The 13444-nt window shown below is 34.9% G+C and overlaps 1 protein-coding gene across 1 annotated transcript in view; it reads right to left on the bottom strand.

The window, feature by feature from the left end:
• The window catches only part of LOC121733512 (alkaline phosphatase-like), a 113215-nt gene that overhangs the window by 52827 nt on the left and 46944 nt on the right, over positions 1–13444 (bottom strand). The gene's annotated exons all lie outside the window — the stretch shown is intronic.

The following is a 13444-nucleotide window of genomic DNA, read 5'->3' as shown; positions in this document are numbered from 1 at the left end:
TGTGATGATAAATTGTTGTTTAGGACTATTGTTTTTCCCACTGTCATGTTTTAAATATCTGATAGCATTTGTTTATCTGGCAACTTCCCAAACAAAATTAGGACGATTCTGTATTTTGAACTACAATAATCTGCTTCGATGGGTTACATAACACATTGTGTAAATATGTTTTTTACATTTTCGTTCGTCGGATCCTCGGCAATATAATGTATATCTATAATCTATGTGTAAAAAATGAAACAATTCGGGGCTCATTTTCAAGTATAAAAATGAATTACAAAATCAACAATTTTGGGTTAGTCGCCTATCTTTGTTACAATTTTTATGTTTATACGACCGGTTTCGATAAAATCATCCTCATTTGTCAGTGTAATAAATATACACTTTTCATAAGTGCGCGAAAAGTGTAAACATGAATGAATTTCCACCAAGAACTAAGAAGTTACAGTACATTAAAATATATCGTTATGAAAGAAAAAATGATACATCTTAGCTGCTGTTCTTGCAGTGATATGTTCCATTTTTGTTTCATTTTTATTACAAAGTTTGATAGCCATCTCAAAACGCATTGGGCTCGTATTGAAAAATCTTTTTCATTTTTTGTTTAAGTTGCAAGCATTTTAATTGCAATCTGAGAGTTGTATCAAAGTTGATATTGCAGATTATGCCAAACTTTTGAGAACAATCTGGTAAAAAAAGGAAATGGAGTACGTTATGCCAGACGAGATTACAAATTGAAAGGAATATTGTACAATACATTTTAAATTAAACGTTCTTATTTTCCGTGTGTAAAATAAAAGAGAGTCTCAATTTTAATTATCCTGACCTTTTCCTTTTTGGTTTACGCTACACTTGTTATTCGCTTTATAAAGTTACTAGATGACGCCCGCAACTCCGTTGCGCTAAAATTCGTTTATCATGCGGGAATCGTGTCGTGAGAGGAGCGGACAGACAGACAGACGGACAGACGGACAGACGGACAGACGGACAGACGGACAGACGGACAGACGGACAGACGGACAGACGGACAGACGGACAGACGGACAGACGGACAGACGGACAGACGGACAGACGGACAGACGGACAGACGGACAGACGGACAGACGGACAGACGGACAGACGGCCAGACGGACAGACGGACAGACGGACAGACGGACAGACGGACAGACGGACAGACGGACAGACGGACAGACGGACAGACGGACAGACGGACAGACGGACAGACGGACAGGCGAACGGACGGACAGGCGGACAGACAGGCGGACAGACGGACGGACGGACGGACGGACGGACGGACGGACGGACGGACAGAGTACGGATGGATTAGTATGGATGTGTTAAATGTAAGCTCTATGTTATAGTTTATTACTTGAAAAAATACGAGTAAAATAGTTCAGTGTAACAAAGTTATCCAAGCGCCAAAAAACTAGCGACATAGGCGATGTGTCATGTAGCAGTTTATGGAGGAAGTTTTGGCTTAATTTATTTTGTCAGCGGCCAATTCGCTCAGCCGTGACTGGCCAAAAAACTTCCATTGACTTTTTTTAAATTATATTTTTGGCTTAGTGAACAAAAGTAATTGTAACTTTTAGAAAGTTACAATAATTACTCGTGCTTACCCTGCCTTTAGATTTTACAAGTATATGACCTCTTAAATTTTGATGAAATTTTAATGTGAGTATGAACCAGAGATATTATCCTTTGGCATGAGTTGATTTCGGAAGATCAATATCAAAATGACAAAAAACCGGATTGTAATCTTAATAAAACATTAAGTATGTTTAGACAAAACGCGCTTGCTGAATTTTATGACGTGTTTTGCCGAGATGAGCCTAGTGGAAGCTACACTAATAGTAAAAATTAATGGCTGGTAACAGAAGTGCACCTCTCTACTACAAGAGTAACACGTGTATAATGAAAAGTTTTACGAGTATTTGCGCATTTATTTTATTTAAACTTATATTTTACAACTAATATAATAAATTATGTATCTGTTAATCGCGAGCACTCGCGCTATGAGCATTTTGCTCACAGTAAATTAAAAACACGTGCCATTTTGTCAAAATTATCCTTATGGCCATCGTTCCTTCAGTAGCAGAGTTTTACTTCGTACCCCACCTCTGGATACAGCTCGTTTTTTGCTAGGGTGCACTATTCGCTTGTACGAGGAGGTTTAGGAGGAGGTACTGTACCACCATGCGGCATTTTGCTCGTCGCGTTGGTATTGACGTAAGTACTTTTTTCCTTATAAATATTATTTTTCATCATATCGACAGTTTTACTGCTACTTTTATGTAACATTATGGGTTTAAATTACTGTTACGGAAAACTATTACGTATTTCTATTATAGATGGACGATCGAAGAAATGAACGCATTTTGGTGTGGTCTTATCCATAATAATAATAACTCGTTTATTATTCATTCATATCCATAGAAGGGACCTTACAAGACATTGAATATCCCCTACAGCATAAACGTTTTTTACTTGATTAAATGTTTTGTACTAGAATCTGAATTACCAGGACAAGAAAAACCAAATAGAATCTGAGTCCTGCAAAAGGCGCAGGTTTTAGGTACCGAGCAAAGTCAATCTTGTGATATTATGTGTACAGCTTGCAAATACATAATATAATGAAGATTAATACTTCGCACATATTATAATATACTTATATGAAAGTTTTCTTTTTGAAAATATTTTTATTTGTGAATTTTTTTCCTACATATTGCCCTAGGAGGCTGAAAATTTTGTTATCATAAATGTTAATGAAAATAAATAAATAAATATATATATATAAATAAATATATAAATATATATATATATATATATATATATATATATATATATATATATATATATATATATATATATATATATATATATATATATATATATATATATATATATATATATATACATTTCGCATATATATATATATATATATATATATATATATATGCGAAATGCTGTACTCGCGAGTGCTCTTGTAATTTTTAGAGGCGCGGGTGCTGGCAGGTTAAAATAAAAAATAATTTTAAAATTTTTTCAGTCTCTCTAAAACTGAACCGACTTGGCTGAGTTTTAGTCTTGACATATTCGGGCAAGTCTAGGAATTATAGAGGGAAGTGATATTCATTGGGTCATCTAGTGATTTAAAAAAACCATTTTACTAAAAATGTACGTACTTCATCAAAATATTCATACATATTCATGTAAAATACGAGACTTCTCAATTTAACACCTGATGTTCCGATGGCAAAAGTTCATAACTACGAGGAACGAACTACCTGAAACTTTCGAGATGACTGTCTTTGTCCTCATTCATTAAGAACAGAGTCCGTTTTGCATCGAAATTAAAATAGAGATTAAAACATGAAAAGAAGTTATATTAAAAGGGAAAAGATTTTGTATACGTTACATTAACGCTTTTTCTTTTTCGCTCGTTAGTCATTACATTAATGAAGTCTGTTTTATTTACACCTGAAGCCATACAATTATTCTACATACTTTTGAATTTAAAGGTAAAAAAGTATCTAAAACTGTAATTACAATTATTAATTAAATTAAATAGCAACTTTAAGCTACCCGGAAGTTAAACATACTTATATTTTAATTTTTAGGATTCGTGAATCGTGACGCGATATTTTAATAATGAAACCCAATGAAATGACATACACACACTGGCAAAATTAGCGGAACATAGGTAAAAAGGGCCAAAACTTGAACTGAAGTGAGTCGGGCTGTCTGAAAGCCTTTTTTATAGCTTCTAAGCTCATTCAAGAAATAAAATATTGAACAAAACAGGCAAGTTGACAGGGTTTTTATAGCAATTATGCCCTAATAAGTGTTTTTCGATTATTGACGTTGTAAGTGTTCCTGATAAGAATGGCGTTTTAGCGGGGTGCAAGGTATGCTCAGCTCATTTGATTGTTTGGTTTTTGGAATACCACATTGCTTAGATACAAAATTAGTGATTTCCCAGCATCTGCGACACCTAGAGCTGTAACCACGATAGAGAAAGGTCACACCTACCGTCCGGTCAGTCAGGCCTTAGGTGTGTCGGCTTCCGTGGTTCATCGTAACTTTCAACGCTTCAGAGAGACTGGATCTTACGTTCGGAGACGAGAACAAGGCAGATATCGGGTGACAATGGTTCAGGATGACCATTTTTAAGGAAACAAAACTTAAGAAATCGACCTTAAACTGCTATGTAGACACGAAACCTGTCGGAACAGATCCAAGATGAACGTGTAAGTGATTGTACAGTAAGAAGAAGACTCAAAGAAGTTAAATTAAACTCAAAAGTGCCAGCAAGGGCACCAAAACTTGAGACAGGACACCGAAGAGCCAGGCTAAGATTTGCGCGTGAACATCAAAATTAGACAAGTGAGTGAAATCTTGTGCTGTACAGTGATGGGAGCAAATTCTGTGTACATTGTATTGACGGGTGATAAAGAATGTGGATAAATCATAAGGAAAGCTACAGGCCATCAAACTTACCGGAAACAGTGGCCTATGATGCAGGCTTCGTAATGGTTTGGAGTTGCATATGATTTGGAGCCCGCATGGAGCTGATGATTATAGATGATGGTACTTTGACAGTACAGGGCTATAGCACCGAAATCCTGGAACTGCATGGTGTTCCTTTTACACAATTTTAGGTAGTAATTTCAATTTTATGTGCGTCCATAGAGTCAGAAAATTGGGCATTATTACCTAAACGATGCTGGCGCAGCCCAGGTGGAGAGGCCAGCGTGGTCTACAGATGTGGATCCGATTGAAGACGTGTGGCACATCAATGGGTGAACAGTACGAGTTAAAACCCTAGCTCCAAAATGTGTCCAGGACTCCTACTCGTAGTAGTACTGTAAGTAAGTACCTGTGGGATATTCTCCTACTAGAGTAGGAGAATATCCCACAGGAAATGATTGACAATTAAAATGCAAGCATGGAATGGCGTATCCAGGCCCTCTTGAGATCTATAGAGGGCATTACACGCTTTTAACATGGCATTTCTTTAATAAAAATGGAGAATTTCTTAAAAACTTACTACTAAAATTTCAAAGATTTTCTTAATTTTTTTATTTTTGCTGATTTTTTTCTATTTTTCACGTTTTTATGCCCTAAATTTATATATTTATAATTTATTTTTTTATAATCAATTAGTAAATAAATAAATATATAAAAATCAGTGAACAATTAAAAAAAAATTGAAAATGTTGTTATGTTCCTCTAATTTTGCCGGTGTGTTTAGCTACATCATTCTGTCTACTCTGTAGCTACTAGAAGGGTAGTAATAATAATAATAATATAAAACACAACATTAATAATTGTATATATTTACTAGCTGTCCCGGCAAAAGTTTCTTTGCCATATATAAAGTACGAGCTTTAGCCCGCGGCTTCGCTCGCGTTATGAAGTATTATTATATACAAACTTTCATCCTCTATTTAAACCCCTTGGGGTTGGAATTTATCAAAATCCTTTCTTAGCGGATGCCTGCGTCATAACATCTACCTGCATGCCAAATTTCAGCCCGATCCGTCCAGTGGTTTGGGCTGTGCGTTAATAGATCACTATGTCAATCAATCAGTCAGTCACCTTTGAGTTTTATATATAATATAGATTTCGTCCGTATTATTTTATTGAAGTGACTAAATAAGTATGTCACCATGGCAACGTCCATCGCTATCCCGTCGCACAAACAATGGTCGGTATTAATTTACTATTATTTATTCAACAAAATATGCAAGTTTATCAATATAATAAGTAGGTACCCAGTAACCGATTCTCAGACCTCAATGCATATAAAATTTGGTTAAAATCAGTAAAGCCGTTTCGGAGGAGTACGCGGCCTCACATTGTGACACGAGAATTTTATATATAAGAGATAAAATTCATAGTTCCTAAAAATATTTCAGACATTCAATTTATATAATATTCTTAGCTCACATTATATTACGTAATGATCAATAGTAGTATAATTTATGCTTGCCAAACCGCATAATATACATTACCGGCCTATATCTAAAATATACTTTTTACTTTATCTGAATAATTACCTTACTTTTTGTTATATTCCTTATGAAACCTCCCCCGGGCTTTGTGTCAGGATTCGCAGCTTTTCTCGACGGAGGTTCTAGACTAACGACCAGATTAATATCAAGTGTTTGAATAAATAGCCTGCATTAGACGCTAAAAAGTGTTCTCCATATTTTACATACGTAGAGCTTAGCTTAGAATAATATTCAAGGTATTTTTTATTTAGTGTGACTATATTAATTTATTCCCTTACCTTTCCTGGGCTATGCAAAATGACACAATGATTATGTTAAAAGCAATTTTTGTACAAGTTTACCTTTTCAAAACGGCACAATTCTAAGAATAATATAAAATATTGTGTGGAAGTCGAATATATTTGTAAATAGCATACGCTTTTTAGGGTTCCGTAGTCTACAAGGAACCCTTATAGTTTCGGTCTGTCCGTCAGTCTGTCGGTCTGTCTGTCTGTCTGTCTGTCTGTCTGTCTGTCTGTCTGTCTGTCTGTCTGTCTGTCTGTCTGTCTGTCTGTCTGTCTGTCCGTCTGTCCGTCTGTCCGTCTGTCCGTCTATCCGTCTGTCCGTCTGTCTGTCTGTCCGTCTGTCCGTCTGTCCGTCTGTCCGTCTGTCCGTCTGTCCGTCTGTCCGTCTGCAGTTTTGCGAGAGAGACTATAGGACCTGCAAAGCTGTAATTTGGCATGAATACACATATAAATGAAGATGACAAAATGATACAATCTTTAAAAAATATTTTTTTTTATGATTCCTGCCTTACATATCAAGCGGGGATGAATTTTTTTTTCGCGTCTACCCCATCGTGTGGTGGATAGGTTTTTTAAAAATATTATGAGTATTCATAGAGAGAATTTTCGAAATCGGTCCACAAACAGCGGAATAATGATCAAAGATATCTGTCTCGATGTAAAAAACTATGAAAAACACTAATAATCTTGTGATTAATACGTGAGAGAAAAACTTTGTAACCCTTTTTACGAAAAATGGGAAAACGTAGGTGCATGAAATTTCGCACAGTTATAGTTTATATGGAGAAGGAGTGCATCGAGACAATATTATTTTAAAATTATGCTTTATCATATATATTTTTAACAAATAAAACGTTACACACACTATGACACTACTACTAAAAAGATGACAGATTTCTGAGTGACATGCCTATACATACGAATTATACTCTTTTATTTTGAAGTCTGTTGACAACAAGTTGACAAATTGAAAATGGATTATTGTTTTTTTATTTAATTTTAGATACTGTTAGACAATGCTTAAACGGCCAGTCTGAGATCAGCTGAGTCCCAGAGACAAGAATTGAAAAAAAACTATAATGAAGTCAATATTTTTTTACAAAATATAGGTAGTAGTCCTAATGTCGTTGCAAGTTAGGTCGAATTTCGACCATTGGGCGATCTCTAGTACTAATAGTAGAGTCATGATGTTGCAAGATGTAAGGGTAGAGACGATGATGATGATTAATCTAATGTACCATTAGCATATTATGCCTTCAGTTCTTAAAATAACGTCAAAACCCCCAAACATGTATCTATAAGGAGGCCGGAGATCTGTTCACCACCTTAGAACCATGGTATATCTTGGTGCAAAATCTGACTTTTTGGTAAGATTTACTTAGAATACTTCATTATTTATCCAAAATCACTATAAGTTTCCATTTGAAATACTAATAATAATAATAATATCAGATTGAAATAATAATAATATCTGATTATGAATCGAAATCACAATATCATCCAGATAAATGGGTTTTTGGTATATTTTTGGTATAAATAGCGAGGAATTCCTTCGATTACTTATGGATCCCATTGCCCAAGTCACTTTTTTATGAACATGGTACCAAATTTGGATAAAATCCGATAAAATAGCAAAAAAATCGTTGTGATCGTTGAACATACAAAAAAATATTTATAAACAGACGAACATAATATAACCTCCTCCTTTTTGGGAGTCGGTTAAAAAGTTGAGTAGGGTAGTGGTCCTACTTCCACGAGTTACCATTGTTTTAGTTATGTAGTATTTCAAAATACTTCTGTTGTAAATTGGTAAATATTATAATCTTATAATTTAATAAGTTTAAGTAAATGAGACAACTAGCGCCATTTGTTTGTCGGTAGTACTGTAGAGAAATATATTTTGTATCTGTGCTTGTCACTATGGTCGAATAGTTTTTTAATCTGTTCTCTTGCAATTTTGCCTCTCTTGCAAAACGTGTGTCCGGAATAAAGATATTCAAAATTATAGTAAAAGTTATTTATTATTCATAAAACCATTTCAACAACTTCTTATCTCTAACCTATAATAATAAGTTCTTAAATATTATTATGCTGTGCGGGTATTCTAAAAAGGTCTCGAAGCGGATTAAAATATGTTCATCCCACGGACGTAAAAAAAATAGTTCATCCATATACAATGAGGATTTCACGCTTTATTAACCTCTATAATCAACCTCACTTAATGAACTAAAATATAAAAGCGAATATATTAATCGCAATTCGCAAGTGTAATATCGACGTTGTAAATTCCCAGAACCGCATTCATCCGATACGAATATTTATGACTGGAGTATGATACCATTTATCACGGATATAAAGACATATAAATTAATGTCGGGGTCTACATACGAATATTGTATGAAAGATACGCTTCTGCCAGCACTTCCGATACAGGGCTTGTACCATGAAACTGTAGGCCTACTACGAAACCGTTTTGAGACTCAAACAATCGGACGAGAATGCCGCGTCCTGCTCTAACAACGTCATTTCACGTTTGTTAGAGAAAGACGCAACATTCTCGTCCGATTGTTTGAGTCTCAAAACAGTTTCGTAGTAGGCCTATAGAAAAGTATTGGCTTTGATAAACATCGATACCGATAGTCAGGGTTCCCTAGAATAATCTTTTATTACTATCAAGCTAATTTTCCATGAGTAGCTTCATTTTGATAAGACGAACAACAATTTCCTCTGCGAAAATTCTCGAAAGTGGTAGCTGATAGAGATAGATAGGATTTAATATTTCGATTTGATGGTCCTAACATAATATGGATTGTTCTATTTGTAGGACAATGTTACTTTTAAATTATGTAACTACTAGCTGTTGCCCGCGACTTCGTTAGCGTGGACTTTAGTTTATAGTTGTTCCCGTACATCGATTGAATCGTTTACGCGCAAATCAGAAAAGTATATTGTGTGGGAACCGCACATTTTTCCGGGACAAAAACATTCCTTGTCCCAGATTCAAATTAGTATCTCCAATCTCCATGCCAAATTTCATCAAAATAGATGAAATAGTTTAGGCCAGGGCTTCGTAAAGAAATGACAAAATCCCAAGGGCGTCACAGTACAAATAAGTTTGGGAAGCCCTGGTTTAGGCGATAATCATAAAAGTTTATTGTGTGGGAACCGTACATTTTCCGGGACAAAATTATTATTCCTTGTCCTTTCCCGAGACTCAAAGTATTAGTTCTTGAGATTAGTGCGTTCAAATAAGCCATTTCAAATAATTTCTCCCGTTTTTTTCACCCTTTCCTCTATTTCTTCGCTCCTATTTGTCTTAGCGCAATAAAATATAGCCTATAGCCTTCCTTGATAAATAGGCTATCTAACACTGAAAAAATTTATCAAATCGGACCTATAGTTCCTGAGATTAGCGCGTTCAAATAAGCCCTTTCAAATAATTTCCCCCCGTTTTTTTCACCCTTTCCTCTATTTCTTCGCTCCTATTTGTCTTAGCGCAATAAAATATAGCCTATAGCCTTCCTTGATAAATAGGCTATCTAACACTGAAAGAATTTATCAAATCGGACCTATAGTTCCTGAGATTAGTGCGTTCAAATAAGCCATTTCAAATAATTTCTCCCGTTTTTTTCACCCTTTCCTCTATTTCTTCGCTCCTATTTGTCTTAGCGCAATAAAATATAGCCTATAGCCTTCCTTGATAAATAGGCTATCTAACACTGAAAGAATTTATCAAATCGGACCTATAATTCCTGAGATTAGCGCGTTCAAATAAGCCCTTTCAAATAATTTCCCCCCGTTTTTTCCACACTTTCCTCTATTTCTTCGCTCCTATTAGTATTAGCGTGATAAAATATAGCCTATAGCCTTTCTCGATAAATGGACTATCTAACACTGAAAGAATTTTTCAAATCGGACCAGTAGTTCCTGAGATTAGCGCGTTCAAACAAACAAACAAACAAAACTAACAAACTCTTCCGCTTTTTAATATTAGTATAGATTAACATATCAATATACAAAAAATCAGATGGTTAGGGTTCCGTTTTAGGGTTCTGTAATCAACAAATCTTTATTGACTAAAATTTCTTGGTTGACTAATTGACGTCTAAAAAGATGATGTTTTATTATGGTTCAGACTGTCAATAGCCTCACAACCTCTTTGTAAACGACTTGTTGACAGATCATAAATGTATTTTCTTGGAAAATATAATTTTCCAATACAACAAGTTATTTATTGAATGCCAATAATTTCTGAGTTCTTGGAATTTGTCTTTTAATTGAAATTTATAAAATTCATCGAACGATCTCTATTTCTAAACAATCGAACGCATTTAAAAGAAAAACAAGCGAAAGCTTTTTTATTTATTATTATTGTTGCGATAGTAATAAACTCTTTCCTAGTCTATAATATCCAAGTATGAAAATCGGGTCAATAGTTTAGTAGTAAAATTAAAACAATCAAATCTTTTTAATCATTTAATAGATGAGAGAGAAGTCAGAAGGCAGTGGTATTCTTATAGCCTGTATAGGTAAATATCCAGTAACAGCATAAACATTACTTGCACTTCGTAAAATTAAAACGTCATAAAATATTTACTGTTTTTTCAGCACTGAGTGGCTAGCATAAAATGCGATAAGGAACTTTATACGAAAAATATTGATTGCGTTATCGGAGGCTCGCAGGCACATAATAGATTGAATTTATTAGCAGTTCACCTCAGGCGTGGTGGAAAATTTCACAGCCTCGTGTCTACGCGATGTGCCACAAGCTTTATCGGCTTTAAAAATGCTGGCAAAAATACGATGGATGCTTAAAAGTAACGCTCAAACCAACCTTACATGAAACGCTTTATGCATACGTCTATTACCCACGAAATGTGGCAAAGTTTACGTGGGAGAGCCATGCTTTGGCACGAATGGGCCGGCTCGACCGGAGGAATACCACGTTCTCACAGAAAACCGGCGTAAAACAGCGCTTGCGATGTGTTTCGCCGAGTGAGTGAGTTTGCCGGAGACCCAATCCCCTTCCCTATGCTCCCCTATTCCCTTCCCTTCCCATCCCTACCCTCCCCTATTACACTATTCTTAAAAGGCCGGCAACGCACCTGCAGGTCTTTTGATGCTGCGAGTGTCCATTGGCGACGGAAGTTGCTTTCCATCAGGTGACCCGTTTGCTCGTTTGCCCCCTTATTTCATTTAAAAAAAAGTCATAGAAAATTGGGTTCAAAGAATCATCGCTGCAAACGTACCTGCGGTGGCCATAATGAGCGCAGTCTAGTTCTATTAAAAAAGTTTTTATTATTCTTCAATTCGATACCTACTAAAATTTTTTGATTTATACTTATCTCAAATGGTTTTAATTTTATTTTGAAAAAAAGTTGTGAAGTCCTTATTGGAAAACCCCTTATTATAAATTAAAATAATATAGATATCACATCGGACTAAATACTTACTATATTATGATGGCTTGATAGATAGAAAATTTAACATATTACTTATATTATAATGTTTTTCACACAAACATAAAATATAGATTGTACTATTACATTATTTGTACAAAGAGGGTAGGCCGGGCGCCATCTTGTTTTGCAAAAAAGTAGGTAGGTATTTTTTGCATAGATTTTTCGCGTCTGAGGGGTTAAATGGTTATATTATGGTCCTTTAATCAAAAGTTTAAAAATATATAAATAGACAGACAGACAGACAGACATGACGAATCTATAAGGGTTCAGTTTTTTGCCATTTGGCTACGGAACCCTAAAAAGCGGGTTAAGACTTTTTGCGTAGGTAGTTGATGCGTCAAAAGTTCAAAGCGCATGTTAAAATATTTATATTAAAACGTGAAATTCATACTCATAGGCAAGATAATAATAGTTTGAATTAAAATTTAAGACCATAAGAAGTTACATATTTTACTACCATTAATATTTCTTCGATACAAACAAGCTCCCTTTTAAAACTGCGCAAAAAAGCGAACGACATTTTTGGAGGATGAAGCGATTAAGTAAAATACTTTCAGTGAACTAGACAGTAAATGTTTAATTTGTTTTGGTAATGGGAACGTAAATAATTACGTGCAGGTCCAACCCAAATGGTAGCCTAATCACGCCGTTTGTGGTTTTAAACACGAAATGCTCAGTTTATTCAGGTATCGAGTAAATTACTGCCAGCTCAGGAGAACATAATATATTATATAGTATTGACTGAAGCCAGCCTTAGCTGCATTAATTAGGTACTAAATATTATAGCCAGTGGTAGAAATTAATGAGCCGTTGTAGGACGACGTGGCGCCTACTCAGTAATCTGTGAAGCGTTGACATTATAATAATAATGTACAATCACAGAAATATAGACAGACCTAGTTAGTTAAGTCGAATAATTAAAGTCAAGACTTGCTAATTGATCAATGATGATTATGGAATTGATCCGACCGAATAAGGTAAGGTTTCTGCTTATAATTTTTGAAGTGAAAACTTCTTTAACGGCGTTTTGTAGGATGGGTAAAAACTGTGAAACTCGCGTCAGATTCTCGTGCTGATCAAAAAACCGTAAGACGGTTGGAGAGTAGTGTTGTAATGTGATTTTCATAAAAAATGGGTTAAAAATTTCATCGATTGTAAGGGATTCGATTAATTACAAAAACCGATTTTTTAAAAATCGATTTTCATAAAAAATGTGTTATAAAAATTGTAAGGGTATCGATTAATTAAAAAAAATGATTTTTTAAAAATCGATTTTCATAAAAGCGGGTTAAAAAAAATTATGCACAACGTTAATAATCAAGTTTTCACTTCTGCCGGCACTCCCGGAGTGCAACCCGTCTTTTTTTTATATAAGTAATAGTTTAATCAACACACTCTTTGTTACACTTAATAATATAGTTTATTATGTCATTTTATTATTGCTTCAAGTTTATAATTAAAGCGTTACCGACTTCCCTATGAAAATAATGTTAGCTTTGTAACTTTTAAGAAATTGTTCTTCACCTTTTCAAAGGGGGATGAAAAGAAGGTTCGTAATTGGTTAAGGGATGTAGGGCTTACCGCAATGTCGGGACTCAAGTGTGAAGAATCCATTAAACCCATGTAAAACGTCTCAAAGGGATCCTTCTAAATCTCAGGGTGTTAATTCATTTTCATGGGG

The sequence above is a fragment of the Aricia agestis genome, chromosome 14, assembly GCF_905147365.1.
Source record: "Aricia agestis chromosome 14, ilAriAges1.1, whole genome shotgun sequence".
Taxonomy (NCBI): domain Eukaryota; kingdom Metazoa; phylum Arthropoda; class Insecta; order Lepidoptera; family Lycaenidae; genus Aricia; species Aricia agestis.
The sequence above is the reverse complement of the archived record's forward strand: the minus strand, read 5'-3'. Positions and strand labels throughout refer to the sequence as shown.